A 21,609-nucleotide genomic window follows, 5' to 3' on the forward strand; every position below is an offset into this window, starting at 1 on the left:
TCAATAGAGTAATTTACTAAATTATGTTACATTCTCATTCATCTTTGCCCCAGCCATGCTTAGTTTGATAAAGGTGCAGTCCACTTGAATAATTCCCTGTAATGGAACAATAATGGAAGAAGTGCTTATTCACTTCAAAGAGTCGGTTGTCATTACCTCTAATGTTACTGAGATCATGGTTTTTGATACACCGTCTGGTGCACCTGGACATATCATCAGTGATGTAACTTAGGATCACGGGGGGTTTCGGGTCTTTCAACAATCTGACCCCTTCCCCTAGGCGACACAGCCGGGGTGATCAAGTCCCGGCTTATGTCCAGGTAGCGCTACTACCCTACACGCCATGCCTCTCCTCTCCTGATCCACAGCCACCTTGATGCTACTTCTGCAGCATCAGTGGCCAACTTGATGGCCCTTCGCTGACTCGCCCCTGTGATGCCAAGCATTTTGTAGGCCCTGCAAAGGGAATGGCCCACAAACCCTCGACATCCCACTTCGACAGGTTGGCATATTGCCCGCCACCCATTGCTCCGGCAACCCTCCACAAGCTGGGAGTACTTTGCTCTCTTTCTTTCGTTGGCCTCCTCCATACGGTCCTCCCAAGGCACTGTTAACTCTAAGAGGATTACCTGCTTGGAGGCCTCTGAGGTGAGCACAATGTCAGGCCTTAATGTTGTTATGGCAACTGCTTCAGGAAACTTCAGCTGCTTGCCCAGATCATCTGCCAGCTCCCAGTCGCGCGCCGTTGCCAACAGGCCAGAGGAGGTGCCCCGGGCAGCTGGTGTTGACTTCTCCCCAGCTCTGACAAAGGCTGTGGTCTTCACTGGGCGAAGGCTCTTGCTGTGGCTAATTCCACTGCAGATAGAATCCGCCACGCCTTTTAAGACCTGATCATGCCGCCAGCAGTAACGCCCTTCGCCCAGGGATTTTGGACAGCAGCTCAGGATGTATTCCAACGTTCCTCTCCTCTGGCAGAGGGGGCATGCTGGTGTCTCCACCTTTCCCCAGGAGAAGAGGTTGGATGGACTTGGCAACACGTCATAGACCGCCTGGATCAGGAATTTTATCCTGTAGGGTTCAGCCTTCCAAAGCTCAGTCCATGTGACTTTGCGCTCCACTGTTCGCTCCCATCTTGTCCAGGCACCCTGTTGCCACATCCCAGCCATCTGGCAAGCTCGCTTCTCCTCAACTCCTGCACGCACCTCCTCCAGGATCAGGGAGGGATCTTTCCCTTCTGCATTGTCGTAAAGAGGAGTTCTTCTGCTTCCCAGGCCAGCTCTCCCATGTGCCACTGAGCCCACCAACACCCTTTGCCGTAGCCTTGACTCTGCGTCGTCCACTGCCACGGCAGCCCTCCACTTCCGCCCAGTCCTGACCTCAATCCCAGCCTGGGCAACCTTTGGATCACTGGAATCCCGATACTGTAGGACCTCCCTGGACTGCGTCACCATGAACTCCTCGCTCAGGCTGCTCATGGGAAGCTTTAGCTTGTGGTTCTGCCCATATAGTGCGATGCTGCTCAGGCTTCGAGGCAGTCCCAGCCACCTGCGCAGAAACCTGCTAATCCTCATCTCAAAGCCTTCCACCGTTGAAATGGGGACTTCATATACCAGGAGGGGCCAGAGGATTCGAGGGAGGATGCCGTGCTGGTAAATCCAGGCCTTGAACTTGCCAGGAAGGCCAGACTTGTCCACCGTGGCCAGCCAGGTCTCCAGGTCTTGGTTGGTCGCTTTTGTGGAAGCTGCGTCTCTCAGGCTACAATTGAACACCTTCCCCAGGCTCTTCACAGGTTCCTCTGTCAGTGATGGTATCTTGGGGGTGCCAAGTGAGAAATGGAACTTGTCAGTGACCTTCCCTTTCTTCAGCACGAGGGACCTTGACTTAGCCGGCTTGAAGTTCATGCGAGCCCAGGACATCAGCTCCTGAAGGCCGTTCAGGATCCACCTGCAGCCTGGGACAGATGTTGTAGTCACTTTCAGGTCATCCATGAAGGCTCGGATGGGTGGCTGTCTAACTCCAGACTTCGAGAGGGGCCCCCTACACTGCATCTCCGCAGATTTCACCAACATGTTCATGGCGAGTGCAAAAAGGATGACTGAGATTGTACAGCCAGTGATGATTCCCTTCTCAAGCTTGTGCCAGTCTGAGGTTGTTGTTCCGGAGGAGACTCTCACATGGAAGTTGGTATAGTAGTCCAGGATGAGGTCTCTGAACTTCTTCGGGGTATGATGCCGGTTCAGTGCCTCTTCGACCAGTTTATGGGGTATGGATCCATAGGCATTTGCGAGGTCCAGCCACAGCAGAGGTAGTCTGTCAGTCGCCTGGAAATGAGGCTGAAGAAAATCTTTCCTTCAACGCTCAGCAGTGAGATGGTCCGGAACTGCTCAATCTTCTGAGACTTCTCCTCCTTCGGGATCCAAACACCCTCTGCCTGTCTCCACTGGTCTACTACCTTTCCCCTCCTCCAAATCACCTTCAGGATCTTCCAGAGTCTGTGGAGTAGTCTTGGACAGTTCTTATAAACCTTATATGGTATTCCACTGGGCCCTGGAGCGGAGTTTGCCCTTGCCCTTCTAACCACCTCCTGGATCTCCTTCCAGCCTGGCTCTTTCCCGTCAAAGTCCATAGCCGGTGCAGGTGGATTAATCAGGAACCTGCAGGGGCCTAGGTCTTGCTCTCTGTACTCATCACTGTAGGATTGCTTTAGGTGGTGGTCAACCTCAGCTTTAGAGCAGGTGAGTTGGCCGCTGCGCTTCTGTCCTAGCAGCTGTTTCGTAAATCCAAATGGGTTCACTAGAAAGGCAGCTCTCCTCCTGGACCTCTCCTTCCTCCTCCTCCTATGCCACTCCGCTCTCCTCAGGGTCATCAGCTTTTTGCGGATTATGCTGCGTAGCTCCGCAAGCGGTCCCCTCTCCTCTTCGCTTGCAGCCTTGAACTGCTGCCTCAAGTTCTTCAGCTCCTGCCTGAGCTGATGGATTTTACTTGCTCTGTTGTTCACGGTATAAGGGGGCTTCGCTGCTCGCTTCTCCTCAAGTCCAAACCTCTCTGCAGCTAGGCTGATAATGATTGTAGTCATCGTTTTGAGGCGTCGATCAGCTCTCCCTTTGGCAGTTGCCTCTAAGATGGTATCTGCATCTCCATCAAACTGGCGCCACTCCTTCTCCTTGCTAGCTTGGGGCCACTTCACCCGACGATGTTCTGATGTCCTGTGTGCGTCAGGTGATTGCATCACCTGGAGGCTCCGGGCACTGTGGGGTGACTCCGGGCCTGGCTCCTCCTGCGTCTCACCAGGCGTAGTTCCTGTCCGCTGTGACTCTACCTCCCTCTCCATACACTTCATCTTGGCCTGGTGGATCCGCAGGCCATGTCGGTTCTTGCATATCTTGCCACATATGCATTCCATTATCGTCGTCGTATTTGATCGAGACTTCCCGATCATGATCATGAACACATTATGGGAGGTTTGTTATTTAGGTTGCCTCTCCTTTGCATGTTATTTGTACACGCAGAGAACTTATCTTTCTGAATTTTACTACAACTATTTAAACACAGCAACTCACATATTTATAAATACATAAGATGTTTTTTTCTCTGACAGTAATTCCATTACTATAATTAGTGCTTTTCAATTTAACATAAAATAAATTAAATGGATTGGAAAGTCTTTAAACTGATCAGAGATTTCATAAAATATTGAAATACACAAAGTAATCTCATTATTATTTCATTGCAAAAACATGCAAATTATTTTCCAAATAATACTGAACGTATTGAAGTAAATTGGAGTGAGCTTTCAGAAACTGTCGCTGAAGTGCAGTTTATTTTGTTGTGTAATTTGTTAGAGTGGTGATCCATTCCTGTCATGACAGAAAGAAGAATAATTACAGTTACAATGAGTTACTTTGCAGCTTTTGGAATATAGCTTGAGCCTCAAGCACATCCACCTGTCTTTGAATGGCAAGAGCACGTGCTGTGGTCCAGATGAAGTAAATGAAAACCGAAGATAACAAATCAGATTCTCCTCCGGTCATGTACTGAAACGGGTATCAGTATTAGTCTGTAATAACCTCCCAAAGGTTTTGTAGAATGTCTTGAGAGACATGGGAACAGGAGCAGGAAACAATGACTCACGTTTGCTGAGGTAAAAACTGAGGGAATTGCATGCTAATAAAGGGCCCAATGATGGTGTATTGAGGTCCCAATGAATGAATCAGAGGTTATATGAACAACCCTACGAAAAATAAGTTTATTCAAGTATGCTATTATACAACCCGAATTCCGGAAAAGTTGGGACGTTTTTTAAATTTGAATAAAATGAAAACTATAAGACTTTCAAATCACATGAGCCAATATTTTATTCACAATAGAACATAAATAACATAACAATTGTTTAAACGGAGAGATTTTACACTTTTATCCACTAAATGAGCTCATTTCAAATTTGATGCCTGCTACAGGTCTCAAAATAGTTGGGACGGGGGCACGTTTACCATGGTGTAACATCTCCTCTTCTTTTCAAAAAACTAGCCTACACAAAGATTAGAGATAATCGGAATTAGGAACATCAATATAAATATTTTCAAACAATATAAGTTTATAAGACAGTTTGTAAAATTTGTGGAAAAAGTATTGAATAGGCTACTCAATCAAAAGAGTAAATATAACAACAAGCCACTTAGAATGAATAATAATGATACTTTTAAGTATATCTCAGTCAAAAGATTGAGTACAAGTAGCCTATAGGCCAGATACTCTTAGGCTATACTTTTCTGTCAATATAAAGTATAGGCCCAACTATTTTGAGACCGTAGCAGGCATCAAATTTGAAATGAGCTCATTTATTGGATAAAAGTGTAAAATTTCTCAGTTTAAACATTTGTTATGTTATCTATGTTCTATTGTGAATAAAATATTGGCTCATGTGATTTGAAAGTCTTATAGTTTTCATTTTATTCAAATTTAAAAACGTCCCAACTTTTCCGGAATTCGGGTTGTACTTTCAGTCTAATTTTTAATGTACTTATCAGAAATATAATCTATGTACATCTCAGCAATATATAAAAATTGTAGGCCTATACTTTATATTGACAGAAAAATAGCCTAAGAGTATCTGGCCTATAGGCTACTTGTACTCAATCTTTTGACTGAGATATACTTAAAAGTATCATTATTATTCATTCTAAGTGGCTTGTTGTTATATTTACTCTTTTGATTGAGTAGCCTATTCAATACTTTTTCCACAAGTCTTATAAACTTATATTGTTTGAAAATATTTATATTGATGTTCCTAATTCCGATTATCTCTAATCTTTGTGTAGGCTAGTCCACTGTAGTGTACATAGGAATTTACTTCTAATATACTTTACTCTTTGCCTACCACGGACCCTTTTCACAGACTGATGGCGTGATTTAACGTGATCAGCATCGGAAATCCTGCAAAGTTTTGTATATTTTAATTTTTTTAAAGTATGTAGCTACATTTAACACTACTTTTTTATTATATTATCTTTGCATCAAATTACAAAAAACTTGTTAACGCTGCTGTGACGGTGTTTCTAATACAGCGGCTCTCTATTTTTCCCTCTTTTTGAAAGTTGTGAAAACACTATTGTGGAGTTTTTCTTTTGTTATTTTGAGCAAATAGGAACAAAAATGTATTCTCTCATTCACTGCTATAGAACTTTACCCAACAATGACGAATTCTGTTTCTGAGAAACCCTGAAATGTGAAAAAGGATCAATGAATTTTCCGACTATCCATGGCTGCGTCTGAAAAATTAAAAATGCTGCCTTTGCAGGATGCATTCCAAAGTAGGACTGCACCGAGGCAAGGCACGTCTGAATCCAATGTTAGCTTCACCTCATGCCTCCTAAGATACCTTCATCTGATCCAATTTTTGAAGGTAGCAGTATCCTTCTTTATGCCTTTAATATCCCACAATGCATTTTTCGTTGTGTTGGCCATTCACCCAGAATGCGTTTTTGCGGTTAAAAAAAGTAAAAAAATAAAAATAAAATAAAAACCGAGACACCAACACACCGGTCAAGCACATAAAACGTGTGCTTACATAAAAAATAATGGAAAAGTAGCACAGTGGAATGGAAAAATGTGTTCTGTGTGAATGGCCCCTTACACCAGGGGTGCTAGATTAATCCTGAAAAACCACTTCCTAGCACGATGCACTTCAGATGGATGGCATTGTGGTGGCTGGAGTAGTGCTATTGCAATTTTTTTCTGTCTACCTGGAGCCAGGTATGTTTTGTCTTTTATTCTACTCCTATCTGCCAGATAAAAGCTAAAACACGCATGGGATCTGGATCTTGTTCAGAATAATCTGATTTGCTCACTGTGATCTGATAGGTTAAACCATATAAGCAGATCTGCTCAGTTTCATGGTTATGTTTTCTTGCAATTCAGTAGTATTTCCTCATGGCTGTGTTTCCATTGCTGCAGAGGTAAATGATTAGGTGCACATGTAAATCATTTTTAGCATTAGTGTTTCTCAGTCATCACACAATCAGTGCCTCTTTAGGGTCCATTAAATGTATCCATGGAGACAAATGCTTTGTTTGTGGAAGCTGAGAGATCTTCCTGAAAACCTTCTTCTGGTTTGTCTTATCTTGAAATGGTCCTTTTAATAGCAAGTCCTTGCAAAAGGCTTCTAATACTAAGTGGGCTGAAACAGTGATTGATGAAAGAAGAACTCCACCAGTGGAGATTTAAGGGAAGAGCACATAGCACAAAGACTCAAGTGAAATATAATAATTGCTGCACTTTGCTCTCATCTTTGTCTTTTCTTGTTGTTGTTTTTTTTCACACTCACAATACATTTTTTTCCCCTTAATTCAACTTAAAAACTTCAGATTAGTGTCACAAACGGCTGTGGCTGTTGTAATGCAAAGATGAACTCAAAGAAAACAGGCTTTACTTAGAATTTCCACAATATTAGACACTGTAGCAAGCATAGAGTAACACAACCAACTAATGACGACACGGAACACTGATTAAACAGAACTAAGGGTACTAAATAGGAACTCAGGCAGGTAAAACAGGAACAGAACACAGAGAAACCAAAACCAAAACTGAACATACGTTACAATCAGTTGCTGCCTTAAATTTTTAAGTATAATCAAATTGGCTGTACAATTTCAACTTGCCTAGATGAATTTTGTATAAATAAAAAATTAAGTTGATACTGATAAAATTATTTTTATGAGTTAAAGTAATGGAAATATACATGTTTGTCACGAGTAATGACACCTGAAGCGAATCAGCGTACTGCATGCACGGCAAGATACGCAGTACTTGTTCCCTCTCTAGAAGATCACATCTTTTTTTTTCTTCTTTTTTTCTCACAGCAGCTGCTGATGGCATGACTTTTGCATGGCCAGGTCTACATTTTATACGTCTTCATGGACATCAATTAATTTTGGCACAATCTTATCCAAGTGTTCCACATAATTCATTAAGACATGCCAACATTCCACAAAGATTTTTCAATGGCATAGAACAGAGCAAATGTATTGCAAATTGAATGCTGAAATTGTAATTTTGTAAGAGGGTTGAGAATTTCTCTTCCAGAGCAACACTGAATTGTAGCACCAAGTTACACAGTGTGAAATACTGCATTGCTAGAGTTTTACATCAAATTGTTTAGCAAATGACAACCAATCATAAACTAAACAGTTTTTTTATATTATTTAAATATGTATTACAGTCACAGAAACATAAAAATGTTCAACAGTGGCGGCAATTAAGAGACTGTATTATTCGTTTTTACCTTTGTTTCAGATGACTTACAGTTGGGTGGAATTATAGTCTCATTTTCAGATAAGCAATTGCCTGTTATAATCACCTTATCAGTGTTATTGAGCTCATACAAATGGAAATAAGAATGTTAACCCAGGGTTTACAAATGTACAGTGTGGAATCTTAAAAAAGTTTATTTTCCAAGTTTAGGCCTACTTACTAACCCAGGGTAAAGTATGAACAGTGATATAATATGTCCAGGATTAAGTTTAAGTGTCTAAATGGGTCATAGGTTAACAAATTCAAGTCTGAAAAGCCTATTACTAAGGATTTTTGCCAAAAGTCTGGATAATAAGACAGATGAAAATGAGATGTGCTTTAGCAGAAACACAAAGGCAGTTATAAACATGTAGAAGAAGAATAGCTCTTTGCCCTTAAAAGGGGATCACAAGAAAACATGCATGGTTCAACCTCTCGAGACATTACACAACCGATTATGCAATGCTGCTTGCAAGGTCTCGTCACTAGTCAGCAGACAGAACTCATGCAAGATTAAAAAGAGGCTGTAGTTTGGCTAAAGTCTCATCCCAAATGAATTTTGTCCTTAGGGGTCAACATCTGGTCAAAGCTAATGCTGTTCAGGGCTTTGCTAAGACATTTTTTGCTCATAAGGCTGCACAGAAAGAGACAGTTTGGCCAGTAGAATATTTTATGCACAATTACAGGTGTATGCATTCTTTACTTTCTTTAATTTTGGGTTCCCAGAGGTCCCAGTGCTGTATAACAACATTAGTTATAGTTATTTCAAATCTGAACAACTATTTCGCCTGAAATGAAGTTCAAAACGTAGGTTTGGGAGGAGCCTTCAGTCCTGTCAATCATATAAGCAGCAGACACCACATCATCTCATTGACAAATTCTTCCAGCAGCCCTCCTCCCCTTCTCCTCCAGTAAATAATCTCTATCTCTTATGCGCAATTTCATCATGGGGGATCAACTCGGAGCTCAAGCCGAGCCTTGGGTTCGAGCCTCCTCCAAGGACAGCAAGCCAAGTTAGTTTATTAACCTTTAAGGCTGAAAGGGCAGGCAAACTAGTGAAATTATTTTATGTAAATTTAATGTAAATTTATAAAAAACATTTATGCTACCATAAAGCAGACATTTACTATTATTTAAAGGTGATTTATATCCAGAAAAGTGTCATGATTCTGCCCTTGTATCTTTGTATTTCTCTAGTCTTGAGGCAGGATCATGACAGACCCATGTTTTGTGTACAAGCACATGGTCATTTGTTTGGGCCATGTGCTTGTGTTGTCTCGTTACGTTACCCCGCCCCCTTGTTATTCTCGTCTTGTCATTGTCTAGTCCGCTTCACCTGTTCTTGTCATTAGTGTCTCCCTATATCATCCCCTTGTGTTTGCTGTCCTGTGTCGGTTCATTGTCAATCAATGTGTAACCTGCCTGTGTTTGTATCATTGCTGAGAAGTCCTTGTCAAGTAAGAGTTTTATGTCTGAAGAGTTGTATGTAGTATATCCCAGTTCTTAGTCTAGTTATAGTCTTGCTTGTGAGAAAACGTACTCGGTTACTAACGTAACCTCGGTTCTCTCTAGAGAGGGAACGAGTACTGCGTAATATCTTACGCTAGGGGAAAACCTCTTTTCCTTGAGATATTGAAGCCAAAAAATTATCCTTAATTTTGTATTAATGCAAAACGCATTGCAACAGCAAGCAGACATATGCAAGGCGGCTTAGCGCGCCTATTGGCTGGCCTGTGGCAATTGCTGCAGCCTATCGAGAGAGGCCATTCAGTGACAGTCCAATGAGGCCGCTTCGCGCCCATTGCGTCACGCTACCGCCGTAACGGGCGTGGCCTACCCTTATAAATACGGCTCGATGGGCTGATATACTCTGGTTTTCATCGCTGAAGCGAACCAGCGTACTGCATGCACGGCAAGATACGCAGAACTCGTTCCCTCTCTAGAGAGAACCGAGGTTACGTTAGTAACCGAGTACGTTCTCTTACGAGAGGTTCTCTCGTACTGCGTAATATCTTACGCTAGGGGAACACAATGTAAAACGCCGTGCGTGCTAGGATCCGACATCAAAGTCCCAAGGGCATGTGCCCGGGGCTCATATAGTGCACAATCACCAGGGACTCACACAGAGCCCGAGAAGAGAGGCTGGAAGCATCATTCTCAATAACATTTAGCATCCTAAGGGAGCTAGTCACTTAAGTGTTCCACACAGCCAGGGTGAAGCATTCAGCCTGAACTGTGCAAAAAATCACAGGTCTAGTTGCCCATGTTAGCTTTAGTCGGCTGCGAGCCGTGCTCAAGCGGATGCAGCATTCTGAGCCGAAGTTCGGGGCAGATAATACTTATTTAACCGACAACAGCTCGGCCTGCAAGGCTGGAACTTCCAGGTTATAGAACCTAATAAATGTAGACGAGGAGGCCCAGCCTGCCGCCATACAGATATCTTGAAGTGTAACTCCGCTAGACCAAGCCCACGACGAGGCCATACCCCTCGTGGAATGCGCTTTAACGCCTATAGGGCACTCGAGGCCCAATGACGCGAATGCCAGCGCTATGGCATCGACTATCCATCTGGATAGGCTTTGTTTCGAAGCGGCTAGTCCTTTGGAACGCCCACTGAACGAAACGAAAAGCTGCTCAGTCTGTCTGAAAGCTGACGAGCGAGACACATAAGCTCTTAACGCCCTGACTGGGCAAAGGAAGCTCACGTCCCTTTCCTCGCTACAGACCGGCAGAGCAGACAGGGAGATAACCTGGGCTCTGAACGGTGTATTGAAAGATTTGGGAACATATCCATGTCTCGGTTTGAGTATGACTTTTGAGTAATTTTTTTTAAAATAAAAAATTCCAGACATGTCGCACTCACAGAGAGCGCTTGCAGATCCCCTACGTGCTTCACTGAAGCGAGAGCCATGAGAAACGGTGTTTTGAATGACAGGTGTTTCATATCCGACGAGCGGATTGGCTCGAATGGGGCACCTTTCATGGCTTGCAGAACCGTAGAAAAGGGTCCCATATGGGGACTGAGGGGGGTCTGGGAGGATTCAGCCTCTTAGCTCCCCTGAGGAAGCGGATGACCAGATCATTTCTTCCCAGTGACCGGCCGGTCGCAGGTTCTGTGAACGCCGCTATAGCCGCCACATATACTTTGAGCATGGATGGGGTTCTGCCCTTATCCAGTAACTCTTGAAGGAAGGAGAGAACTTCCTTAATCCCGCAGTCAGTGTGCTTTGCACCATCCAGAGAACACCGACCATTTTGAGGCATAGAGCCGCCTGGTAGACGGTGCTCTAGCCTGTGTGATTGTGTTCAGCACTCCCTCGGGGAGGTTTGCGGGTACCCGTTGATGGCCCATGCGTGCAGGGACCATTGCTCCGGGTAGGGATGCCAGATTGAACCCCTGGCTTGAGAGAGGAGGTCCTTCCTCATCGGTATACGCCATGGGGCAGTGCTCGTCAGCTGCATCAGGACTGGAAACCATGCTTGGTACGTCCAGAGCGGCGCCACAAGGAGCACTGAGCATCCGTTTTCCCTTATTCGTTCCAACACCTGAGGCAGGAGCGACATGGGGGGAAAAGCATAGAGGGGGCAGCGGGCCCAGACGCGGGCCAGCGCTTCCCTGCTCTTGGAGAAAAACTTCGGGCATTGAGCGTTCTCTTGAGACGCGAACAGGTCTACCTGCGCTCTGCCGAATGTCTCCCATAGCAGACGGATCGTCTGCGGGTGCAGAGACCATTCCCCTGCTGGAACATTGTTCCTGGACAATCTGTCCGGTCCCAAGTTCAGGTGACCAGGCACATGTGCTGCTCTCAGTGAGCAAAAATTGTGCTGGGCCCATACCAGGAGGCGTTCCGTTAACCTGCAAATGTTTCGGGATCTGACACCGGCCCTGGTGATTTTTGTAGGCCACCACTGACATGTTGTCCGAGCGGACTAGGGCGTGATGGCCTTTTATTCGGGGACAGAAGCGCCTCAGCACGAGATCGACTGCCATCATTTCTAGACAGTTTATGTGTAGGAGCTTCCCCCGTTCTGACCACTGGCCGAAGAACGGTCTGCTCTCGAGCAGCGCTCCCCATCCCGAGGTGGAGGCGTCCGTGGACACTACCTGCACACTCGAGGAAGTCCCCAGGTTTACACCTGACTGGTACCAGTCGTTCGCCTCCCAAGGTTTCAGGGCTGAGACGCATTCCTGATTGACCCAGAGGCGAAACTGACCGGAGGCCCAAGCTCGAGGCGGCACTCGTGCTTTCAGCCACCACTGCAGTGGGCGCATGCGAAGCAGACCCAGCTGGAGTGTTGATGCGTCATGAGGCCATGAGGCCCAGCATTTTCTGAAACTTCCTGACTGGGACTATAGTGCCGCAGTGGAAGGATTTCGCAAAGCGCTGAACTTTCAGTCTGCGCTCTGGCGATAGTCGCGCTGCCATTGACAGCGAGTTCAGCTCTGTGCCCAGAAAGGATGTTTCCTGGCTGGGGAACAGCGAACTCTTCGCCCAGTTGACTGTGAGACCAAGATTCTCGAGGTGTTCGAGTAGCATGGTCCTGTGTTCTATGAGCTCTGAACAAGATCGAGCTAGAATCAGCCAATTGCCCAAACAATTTAAGACTCGCATGCCCTGAAGTCTCAGAGGCGCAGGCGCCGCGTCCATGCACATCGTAAATGTATGGGGTGCAAGGGACAGGCCGAACGGTAGGACTGTGTATTGATATGCCTGGCCCTCGAAGGCGAATCTCAAAAATCGCCTGTGACGTGACGCTATTTGTGTCTGGAAATATGCGTCCTTCAGATCTATTGACATAAACCAGTCCCCTTGGCAAATCTGCGCGAGGATTTTGCTGGTTGTGAGCATTCTGAACTGGCGTTTCATAAGCGCTCTATTCAGATGTCTTAGATCTAAAAAGGGTCTGAGACCCCCGTCTTTCTTTGGTACCAGGAAATATCTGCTGTACAGACCCCCTTCGCTCTGAGCTTGAGATACGGGCTCTAATACCCCTTTGCTCAATAGTGTCGCTATTTCGGCTCGAAGTAGATGTGCTACTTCTGTTTTCACCGTGGATTTGACGCGCGCCGTGTAACGGCGGGGGCGTCGAGCGAACTGTAGCGAATAGCCTCTTTTTATAGTGTTCAGCACCCATTCTGATACCCCGGGAAGCTGTGCCCACGGTTTCGCGTGAATAGCTAGGGGTAGAATGAGATTTGGGCTCTGGCCGTGACATAGTGACGGCAAGGGACCTCCGGCGTGCTGTAACGCAGACACTGTGTTTACAGTGTGTGAGGCGGGGACGCGCCGATCGCGGCGGGCAGCCTGGCCGTGCTCAAATCCCTTATAGCAGTTTGCTGAGGGAGAGAGAGCGGGGCGAGCCCCGCGGGGCTTAACATGTCTGTGAGTGAATGTGGGGGCGGGACAGCGGGCACATTTACTGCACTGAAAACACCGTCGGCCTAAGCTGACTGAATGTGTGTTGGTTTAGTTTTTACAGAAACCGTGGGACATGTGGTGTGTAGTGTTTGTGGGCACTGAGACGTGGGCACATTCACTACATTTGCACAATCGACATGAGGCGATTTTGTTTGTGCGAGCCCTGCATTTTTGCGGGCTGTGTTTGTGTGTAGAAATGAGCACTGGGTTGTGGGCATTTTTATTACACTCATAACAACATCGTCTGTGGCCGGAATACCAGAAAATACACTGCTTATGTGATTTATCTGGGTCACCGTGGAAACGGCATTTGTGTGCAGGCAAGCGGGCCGCGGTACCGGCTTGCTTACTGCAAAATACACTGGAACAGTCCTATTTTCTGGAACTGAACGAGCGAAAAGTTTCGGTGGAAGTCTGGCCGCGGCGAGACTGAAACACCGGCATTTTCCTAGGAGGCTAGGAAGACTTGTGTTGGTTTCGTTTTACAGAAACCGTGGTACATGCAGTGTGTAGTGTTTGTGGGCACTGGGTTGTGGGCACATTCACTACATTCAATGCACAATTGACATGCGTCGATTTCATTTGTGCGAGCCCTGTAACTGTGGCGGGCTGTGTTTGTGTGTAGAAAATGAACACTGTGCTTTGGGCATTTTATTACACTCATAACACCATCGGCTGTGGCCGGAATACCAGAAAAAACACTGCTTAAATGATTTGTCTGGGTCGCCGTGGAAACGGCATTTGTGTGCAGGCAAGCGGGCCGTGGTACCGGCTTGTTTACTGCAAAATACACTGGAACAGTCACATTTTCTGGAACTGAACGAGCGAAAAGTTTCGGTGGAAGTCTGGCCGCGGCAAGACTAAATTTTTATCTGCTGCGAGAGCCGGGATCGAACACGGGTCTCCGCGCGAAGGCTCTGTGTTCCGCCACTGAGCCACAGGGGGAACAACATTAGCTTGAGCATATAAGAGAGTGTCATCACAGTTTTGTGTGTGTCGGCGTTTATTTGCAGGCGTGCGTGTTATACAACAGGCTCATTGCTGCAATATTGACATTTACAGCCGCTCAAACTAAGAGGAGCGGAGAAATGTTTGAGAAATGGAGATTAGTCCGGCCTCGGCGGGACTAAAACACACTCTTTCCTCATTTTGCCGATGACGCATGCCCATGGGGGGGCGGGGGCGGGGTAGCTTTCTTATAACGTAAAGAAAGCTAGCCGCGGTCTTGATGCTGGCCCGTTTCCCTGACGACTCGCGGACAGAAGGAGGGGAGGTCCACAGAGCTCGCTCAATCCTCACTGTCCGATGCCAGGATAGAGCAGCTGGCCTTCTCTACAGATGCAGCTATCTCGGCGTCATTAATGGCGGAAGTGGCGGCGCGCGGCGGCCGTTATCCGTCAGTGAGCGACTCGAGTGAAGCCGATGAAGCTGGCGGGCGAACCGGCGAGCTTTCACGGGCTGGAGAAGGCTCGGGGACCCGCTGAGTACGGCGCCTTTACGGCGCGGCACTGCAGCGGGTGGAAGTGCAGTCTCGCTGAAGGATGCCAGGCGAGTCCTCGGAGTCACCATAGGCAATCGCTCGCAGTGAGGGCAGCTGCCGTCGGCGAGCGCGAGAGCTGCATGATCCTCTCCCAGGCGGGAAACGCATAGGAGAATGGCATCTTTAAAAAGACGCGGCTCTTTTAGATGAGAGACGTGTGAGTCGCGGGGCGAACACACACACACACACACACAGAGCAGAGTAAAGGATATATAGTATGCCGGATAGCGTAGCAGGAACGGCGGCTGAAGGCGGCGAGGTGAAGGCCAGCGACTTCAGTTGCAGAGGCTCGTCCCGCAGAAAGCTGTTTCGACGGCGCGGCTTCTCACTCTGGATCCAGCGGTGCGAACGCTTCGCTGAAGAGATGAAAATCAGAGTATATCAGCCCATCGAGCCATATTTATAAGGGTAGGCCACGCCCGTTACGGCGGGAGCGTGACGCAATGGGCGCGAAGCACCCTCATTGGACTGTCACTGAATGGCCTCTCTCGATAGGCTGCTGCAATTGCCACAGGCCAGCCAATAGGCGCGCTAAGCCGCCTTGCCTATGTCTGCTTGCTGTTGCAATGCGTTTTGCATTAATACAAAATTAAGGATAATTTTTTGGCTTCAATATCTCGAGGAAAAGAGGTTTTCCCCTGGCGTAAGATATTACGCAGTGCGAGAGAACTTCTCGTAAGAGAACCTTCCTTACCTCTGTTTTACCCCCTCGTGGGTTTTGTTTACCCTGTTTTCTGTTATAAATAAACCTTGTGTGTTTGCATATTGTCTGCAATTGGGTTCATCCTTCCACCACATGACAGAAAAGTAACATTGCTCATATTTAAGGTCAGTTTTAATGCTATAGCAAAAAGGCATATTGTACTGCTGTTCACCCATCTTGTGCTTTTGACACATATTAGCAAATTCACGTTTTGTTTACATTTAGTTCCCATAAGAAAATATAAATACAAACAAGGGCCAAGAAGTTTCTCCAAAAGTCCAGACGATGAAGGATTGTTGTTTATATGATATAAATATAATTGTGTTCTCAGAGAACATTATGATATTAAAATCAAAGCAAGGTCTTTTATTTTATTTCTACTTGGACTGGTGTGATGCTGTTGAAATATTCACTCACCTGCAATGGAAATATAGAGTATAAAGATGATTGATTCACCTTTGCAAACTCTTCTGTTCTTTTCCACGTCAGCATTAGTGAAAGTCAACGATTAAAAAAAATATTCAGCATTTCTTCCTAGTATTATTATTACTTAAATATTGAACAGTAATGTTTTAAAGTAATTCTACCATAAAGACTCAGAAGGATTCTCGAATAAAATAGAATTTAATTTGTGAAAGGAGTTTACAGACAAAAAATAAAAGTAGATGCTCGACAAGCTCCGTCTCAGAGTTCTTTGGCGTAGGCCCCGTCCTCCGTACGGGTCTGAAGGTTAGCTTGTAGGTCCTGCCTGATGTTAGAGGCAGGGGCGGAGCCTTCCCCCCCCCCCCCCCCCCCCCCCCCGACGAGTGGACGGGAGCCATTCTGGTGGTGGTGGGGAGGATGGGGGAAAACTTTGCTACGACACCTGCGGGCAACACATGGGACGGTAAGATCAGTCTTTTATATTCGATGTCAAGCTGTGATTGGTAGCGTGGAATTATAAATTAATGACGTGGCAGTGAAGTCTTTCTGGTAGAACTTCCGCTTACGCTTTCATTTCTGTAATATTGTTAAGCCAGTTATTTATCATGTTCATACTTTGTATTTCCTATTTTTCATTTATGTCAAATGGCACTTAAGATGAAGAGGCGACATTACAGACAGGCAATCTTTGCGCACATATCCACCTTGGCTAAAGGAAATGGGGAGTGTGACCCTGTCTGTCCCTTAGGCAATTCTTTAAAATCCCCAATAGTCTCTGAATATGCTGTTCTGCATGACCACACCAGCCCATTCTTTGCTAAGCTGAACTATTCATTGCTTTGCCTCTGCCATGATAAAGCATGCCAGTGCTTTGCCAGCAAAGTAATGGCAGGTGTTATCCTAAATGCATTATGAGAGGCCAAAATATTTTCATTATCAGTGCACTAACCACACATTTGGTACATCCAATGATTTAAAATCAAAGGTGAAACATTAGGAATATCTGTTATATCAAGTTTAACAGTCAAAACTGAAATGAAGACAAGATAGCATGTGATCCTTTTATATAATTAATAAAAAAGCCTTTTTGAGAAACTTGAAGTGATTGTGATTATTAGAAGTCCAAGTCTACTGATGCCATTTCTTTAAATGCTAATGCCATGTTTAAAAAAAAAAATCTGCTGTGCCAAATCTGGCAAAAAATATGTAAGCCTGTTTCATTTAATTTTGATAAGCTAAAATAAATGTAAAATAAGAAATAGTCACATTTTGAGAAATAAAATTGGTGTGATATGACATCACATTGTGAGACACAAAGTCACAATTGTGAAGTATAAAGTCACAATTGTTATGAAATAAAGTCGTAGTTATGAGAAATAAAGTTGCAATTGAGTGATATGTAGTCACATTGTGAGATCGCAATGATTTTCAATTTCCTTACTCAGTGAAACTTAGAACAGATTTAGGGCTCTCCCCTTTGTTTCAATGCTCAACTTTTCTATACTTTCCTCTAGTGTTTACATCCGTGTAGAATACTTTTGGAAAGATAATGAAAAAAATTGTGTACAAAGAAATAGCGGCTGTGCTAAAACTTTTCTATCAAACTATAAAACGATTTCCCATGAAGGCAACATTTGTTTGCTTGTGTTCTCTGTGCTATTTTAAGCCCAGTGTTGTCAGATATGATAATCCATGTACATCCTTGCTGCACTTTGAGATGAAATATTTTGCTCTGAGTGATAGAGGTCATTCTTTTTACTCAACTAAAAGCGACCGTTCACTGACACCCGTGCAAATGTATTTATTTTTCTCCTGCTTTCATTTCCCGCTGACACGCCAGGTTTTGCATGCACACGTTTTACAGTGTTTGTGCTTTTTTTTGCAGCTGATAGTGAGTTGTTAGGCACTGTGATGAAAAAGGAAAGGCACTTTCAAATGGAAATCAAGACCCTTATTTACATTTCAATTTACTTTGATTCAGTGGGTTGTACTGTTATTTAATGTGTTTTTGGATTGTTCTGCTGACGAAACACTGCAAAAATATCTTTCCAAGAAACTTCAGTAGACTTAAAACTCCAGAAAATATGAGCTGAGGAAAATATAAGTGATCTGGGAGATTTATAGCTTTTTACAGTGGATGCCATTGAAAACATGGTAAGTCTATCCCTCACAGCCTCGCTTTCATACCTATCATGGCGCTGCTCTGAAAATTGGCCATTGGCAAGAAGCTCTCTTCTTGAAATGGAAAGCATGCTAGCATCACAATAGCAGACAAACTATTCATGCAGCTCATGAGGCCTTAAAAAGTTCAGCAGGACTTTTAAGATGTATACCCACTGTTGATGTGAGGTGATAATGTACATGCAACACTGTTATGGTTTTTCACAGAACATCTTAAAACCGAAGGCATGCCTGAGTGTAAATTCAAAAGTTATGATCAAGCTGGAAACCACAGGTTTCTGAAGTAAGCAAAGTTATAATCAATACAGAATGTCCTGTTTGCCCTTTAGAGCTTACAAATCATTCCAGCCGCATGCATGAAGGCAAGTTGGATAGCTGTTTCAGACAATTGCATGAATTGATTTTAAGAAGAAACATTGTTTGAAAGATCAGAGAATATGAATGTGATGAGGGGGGCGTGGTTTTAGCGCCGTCTGTAGTGAGAGACGAGTCAGAGGGCGCGGCGGTGAGTAAGTGGGTCAAGTGCAAATGATAAACACCTGTGTCTGATTGCAGTGATTGGCGTGGGGAGACGCATAAAAACCCACAGACTGAGAGAATGAGGAGAGAGAGGAGGACTGGTGACTCGTGCGTGAGCAAAGAGAAAAACTGGGACAGCTGAAAGCAGCGTGGAAAGAGTTATGCAAAGCTGTGGAAGACCTTGAAGCTGAACCAGCGTGGAATGAGTTGTTATTTGAGTTATTTTGTTGCTGTAGTAAAACTACGGTGAACGTGCTGTGTGCACAACATTTATTATTTTTGGTTGAAATAAACAACAAAACAATGGCAGAGTGATGAAGCCAATTAGTAGCCTTATATACATGGCCATGACGGACAGAGGCCACTGGGCAAAGTTGGCCAGGATGCCGGGGCTACAACCCTATACTGGTTTCGAAAGACATCCTGGGATTTTTTTGCAACCACAGAGAGTCAGGACCTCGGTTTTACGTCTCATCCGAAGGATGATGCTCTTTGACAGTATAGTGTAGAGCTCTTCTCGGGTCCTAAAAACTGTACCCGACCCGAATCAACCCGAATCACTACTTACCCGAACCCGACGTGCATAATTATTATTTTTTTTTTTTAAAACCCAACCCAAGACAGACCCGATAAAATTAGACCCGAGTCCTACCCGACCTGACGCCATTTCCTTTAGAACCCGACTGGACCCGAACGTAAACAGCATTTACATTGTGCACAGCCTGCAGCCCTGCGTTTCTCAAAAATGCACTTAACATAGACGTGCAAGTGTAAGCGCGCTGAAGTGCTAAAATGTAAATCACACATCACTGTAACCCATTACGTCATATAAAATTTGGCATAAAGTTATTTACCGGACCATACGATGATTAGAACCACCATTCGTTTTCCCTGACATTTTTCGCAATGCCTGTTATCGCCTCCATGCTTTTCTGACAGTGTCGCGTATTTTTTAAAATTGATTGACAGGCCTGGCTTAACGACAATTCAAATACTTGCATTTAGTCAAACATCCATCCACATGATGGCGCACTAGTACTTCTTGGCAAAGGGAGGGGTTGGTTTATGTGGAGCGAGCAACTGAGTAAATAAATTCGGAGGCAACCGTGCTTAATATGCTTATAGCCCATTTGCACATAGAAGCGCGGATTCGCTCTCTCACTTAGAAAAAGTGAGAGAATTGTCATAGAGTTGTTTTAAATACTGCAATTTTGTTAAATGCCCAACATGTTGTTGTCTCAACAGATGCCTCCACCACGGGTTGGGGTGCCATGTGCAGTGGACATGCTGCCGCGGGCTCCTGGACAGGACCCCAGCCCCTTCTGCATGTCAATTGCCTCGAGTTGCTGGCAGTACAATTGGCTGCACCGCTTCCATGCGTTGCTCTAAGACCAGCACGTACTAGTCCACGTTCAGCACGTTCAGCCTCTCTCCGGCGAATGGCGACTCCATCCCCAGTCGGTTCAGCTGATTTGGGAACAGTTTGGGGACGCTCAGGTAGATCTGTTTGCCTCCCACGACTCTTCCCATTGCAGCCTGTTTTATTCCCTGACCGAGGGCACGCTCGGCACGGATGCACTGGCGCACAGCTGGCTGCAGGGCCTCCGCAAGTATGCGTTTTCCCCAGTGAGCCTTCTCGCACAGACCCTGTGCAAGATCAGGGAGGACGAGGAGCAGGTCATTTTGGTTGCGCCCCACTGGCCCACCCAGACCTGGTTCTCCGAACTTGTACTCATCGCGACAGCACATCCCTGGCCAATTCCTCTGAGGAAGGACCTCCTTTCTCAGGGACGGGGCACCCAACGCTATCTCACGACCAATTCGTCCAAATTTGACGAGTGATTAAAAGATGGCTAATTCGTACGAATTCGTACGACCTCACTCGTACGAATTTGTACGATTTGTCTAAACCCACATGATGGGTAGGTTTAGGGGCGGGGTCAGGGGTAGGTCATTCGTACGAATTCATACGAATTGGGCAACTCGTCAAATATGTACGATTTAGCAAAAAATTTTACTAATTCGTACGAGTGAGGTCGTACGAATTGTTACGAATTGGCCATCTTTTAATCACTCGTCAAATTCGGACGAATTGGTCGTGAGATCGGGTTGGGGCACCCTATGGCACCCTCGTTCTTATCTTTGGAACCTCCACGAGTGGCTCCTGGACGGGACGAGGTAGGTTTGAGTACCCTACCACCACCGGTGGTGGCTACCATCACTTCCGCTAGAGCATCGTCCATGAGACATGCCTATGCGTTGAAGTGGAACCTCTTCGTCAACTGGTGCTCTTCTCACCGAGAAGACCCCATGATATGCCCGATCAGTGTCGTGCTTTCCTTCCTGCAAGAAGGGTTGGAGCGAAGGCTGTCTCCCTCCACCCTGAAAGTTTATGTTGCCGCTATCACCCCACATCATGTTGCAGTTGAGTGTAACTCCATTGGGAAGCACGACCTGGTCATCAGGTTCCTGAGAGGAGCGAGGAGACTGAATCCTCCTCGTCCTCCTCTCGTACCCTCTTGGGACCTCTCAGTGGTTTTAACTGGCCTGCAGAGTGCTCCCTTCGAGCCCTTGTAATCAGTGGAGCTTAAGTTCCTGTCGATGAAGACAGCGCTCCTGGTTGCATTGGCCTCCGTCAAGAGGGTAGGGGACGTGCAGGCATTTTCCGTTGACGAAGCGTGCCTGGAATTTGGGCCGGCTACTCTAAAGTGATCCTGAGACCCCGGCCTGGATATGTGCCCAAGGTTCCTACCACTCCCTTTCGGGACCAGGTGGTGAACCTGCAAGTGCTGTCCTCAGAGGAGGCAGACCCAGCCTTGGCACTGCTCTGTCCAGTACGTGCTCTCCGTGCTTACGTAGACAGGACGCAGTGTTTCAGACTGGTACCCCCATTTTGTCGTCATTTCGACGTAACTCGAAGTGACTACGAAAGGGAACGTCTCGGTTACGTATGTAACCCTCGTTCCCTGAGTCGGGAACGGAGACATTTCGTCGAAATGACGACGAAATGGGGGTACCAGTCTGCCACTTCCGCT

The 21,609-nt window shown here is 45.7% G+C and overlaps 1 pseudogene; it reads right to left on the bottom strand.

Moving 5' to 3' along the window:
* Positions 1-292: 292 nt before the first annotated feature.
* LOC130091117 (uncharacterized) lies at positions 293-3,355 on the bottom strand (annotated as a pseudogene).
* Positions 3,356-21,609: the final 18,254 nt, after the last annotated feature.

The sequence above is a fragment of the Rhinichthys klamathensis genome, unplaced genomic scaffold (assembly GCF_029890125.1).
Source record: "Rhinichthys klamathensis goyatoka isolate OS25496 unplaced genomic scaffold, OSU_Roscu_1.1 h1tg000160l_1, whole genome shotgun sequence".
Lineage (NCBI taxonomy): Eukaryota > Metazoa > Chordata > Actinopteri > Cypriniformes > Leuciscidae > Rhinichthys > Rhinichthys klamathensis.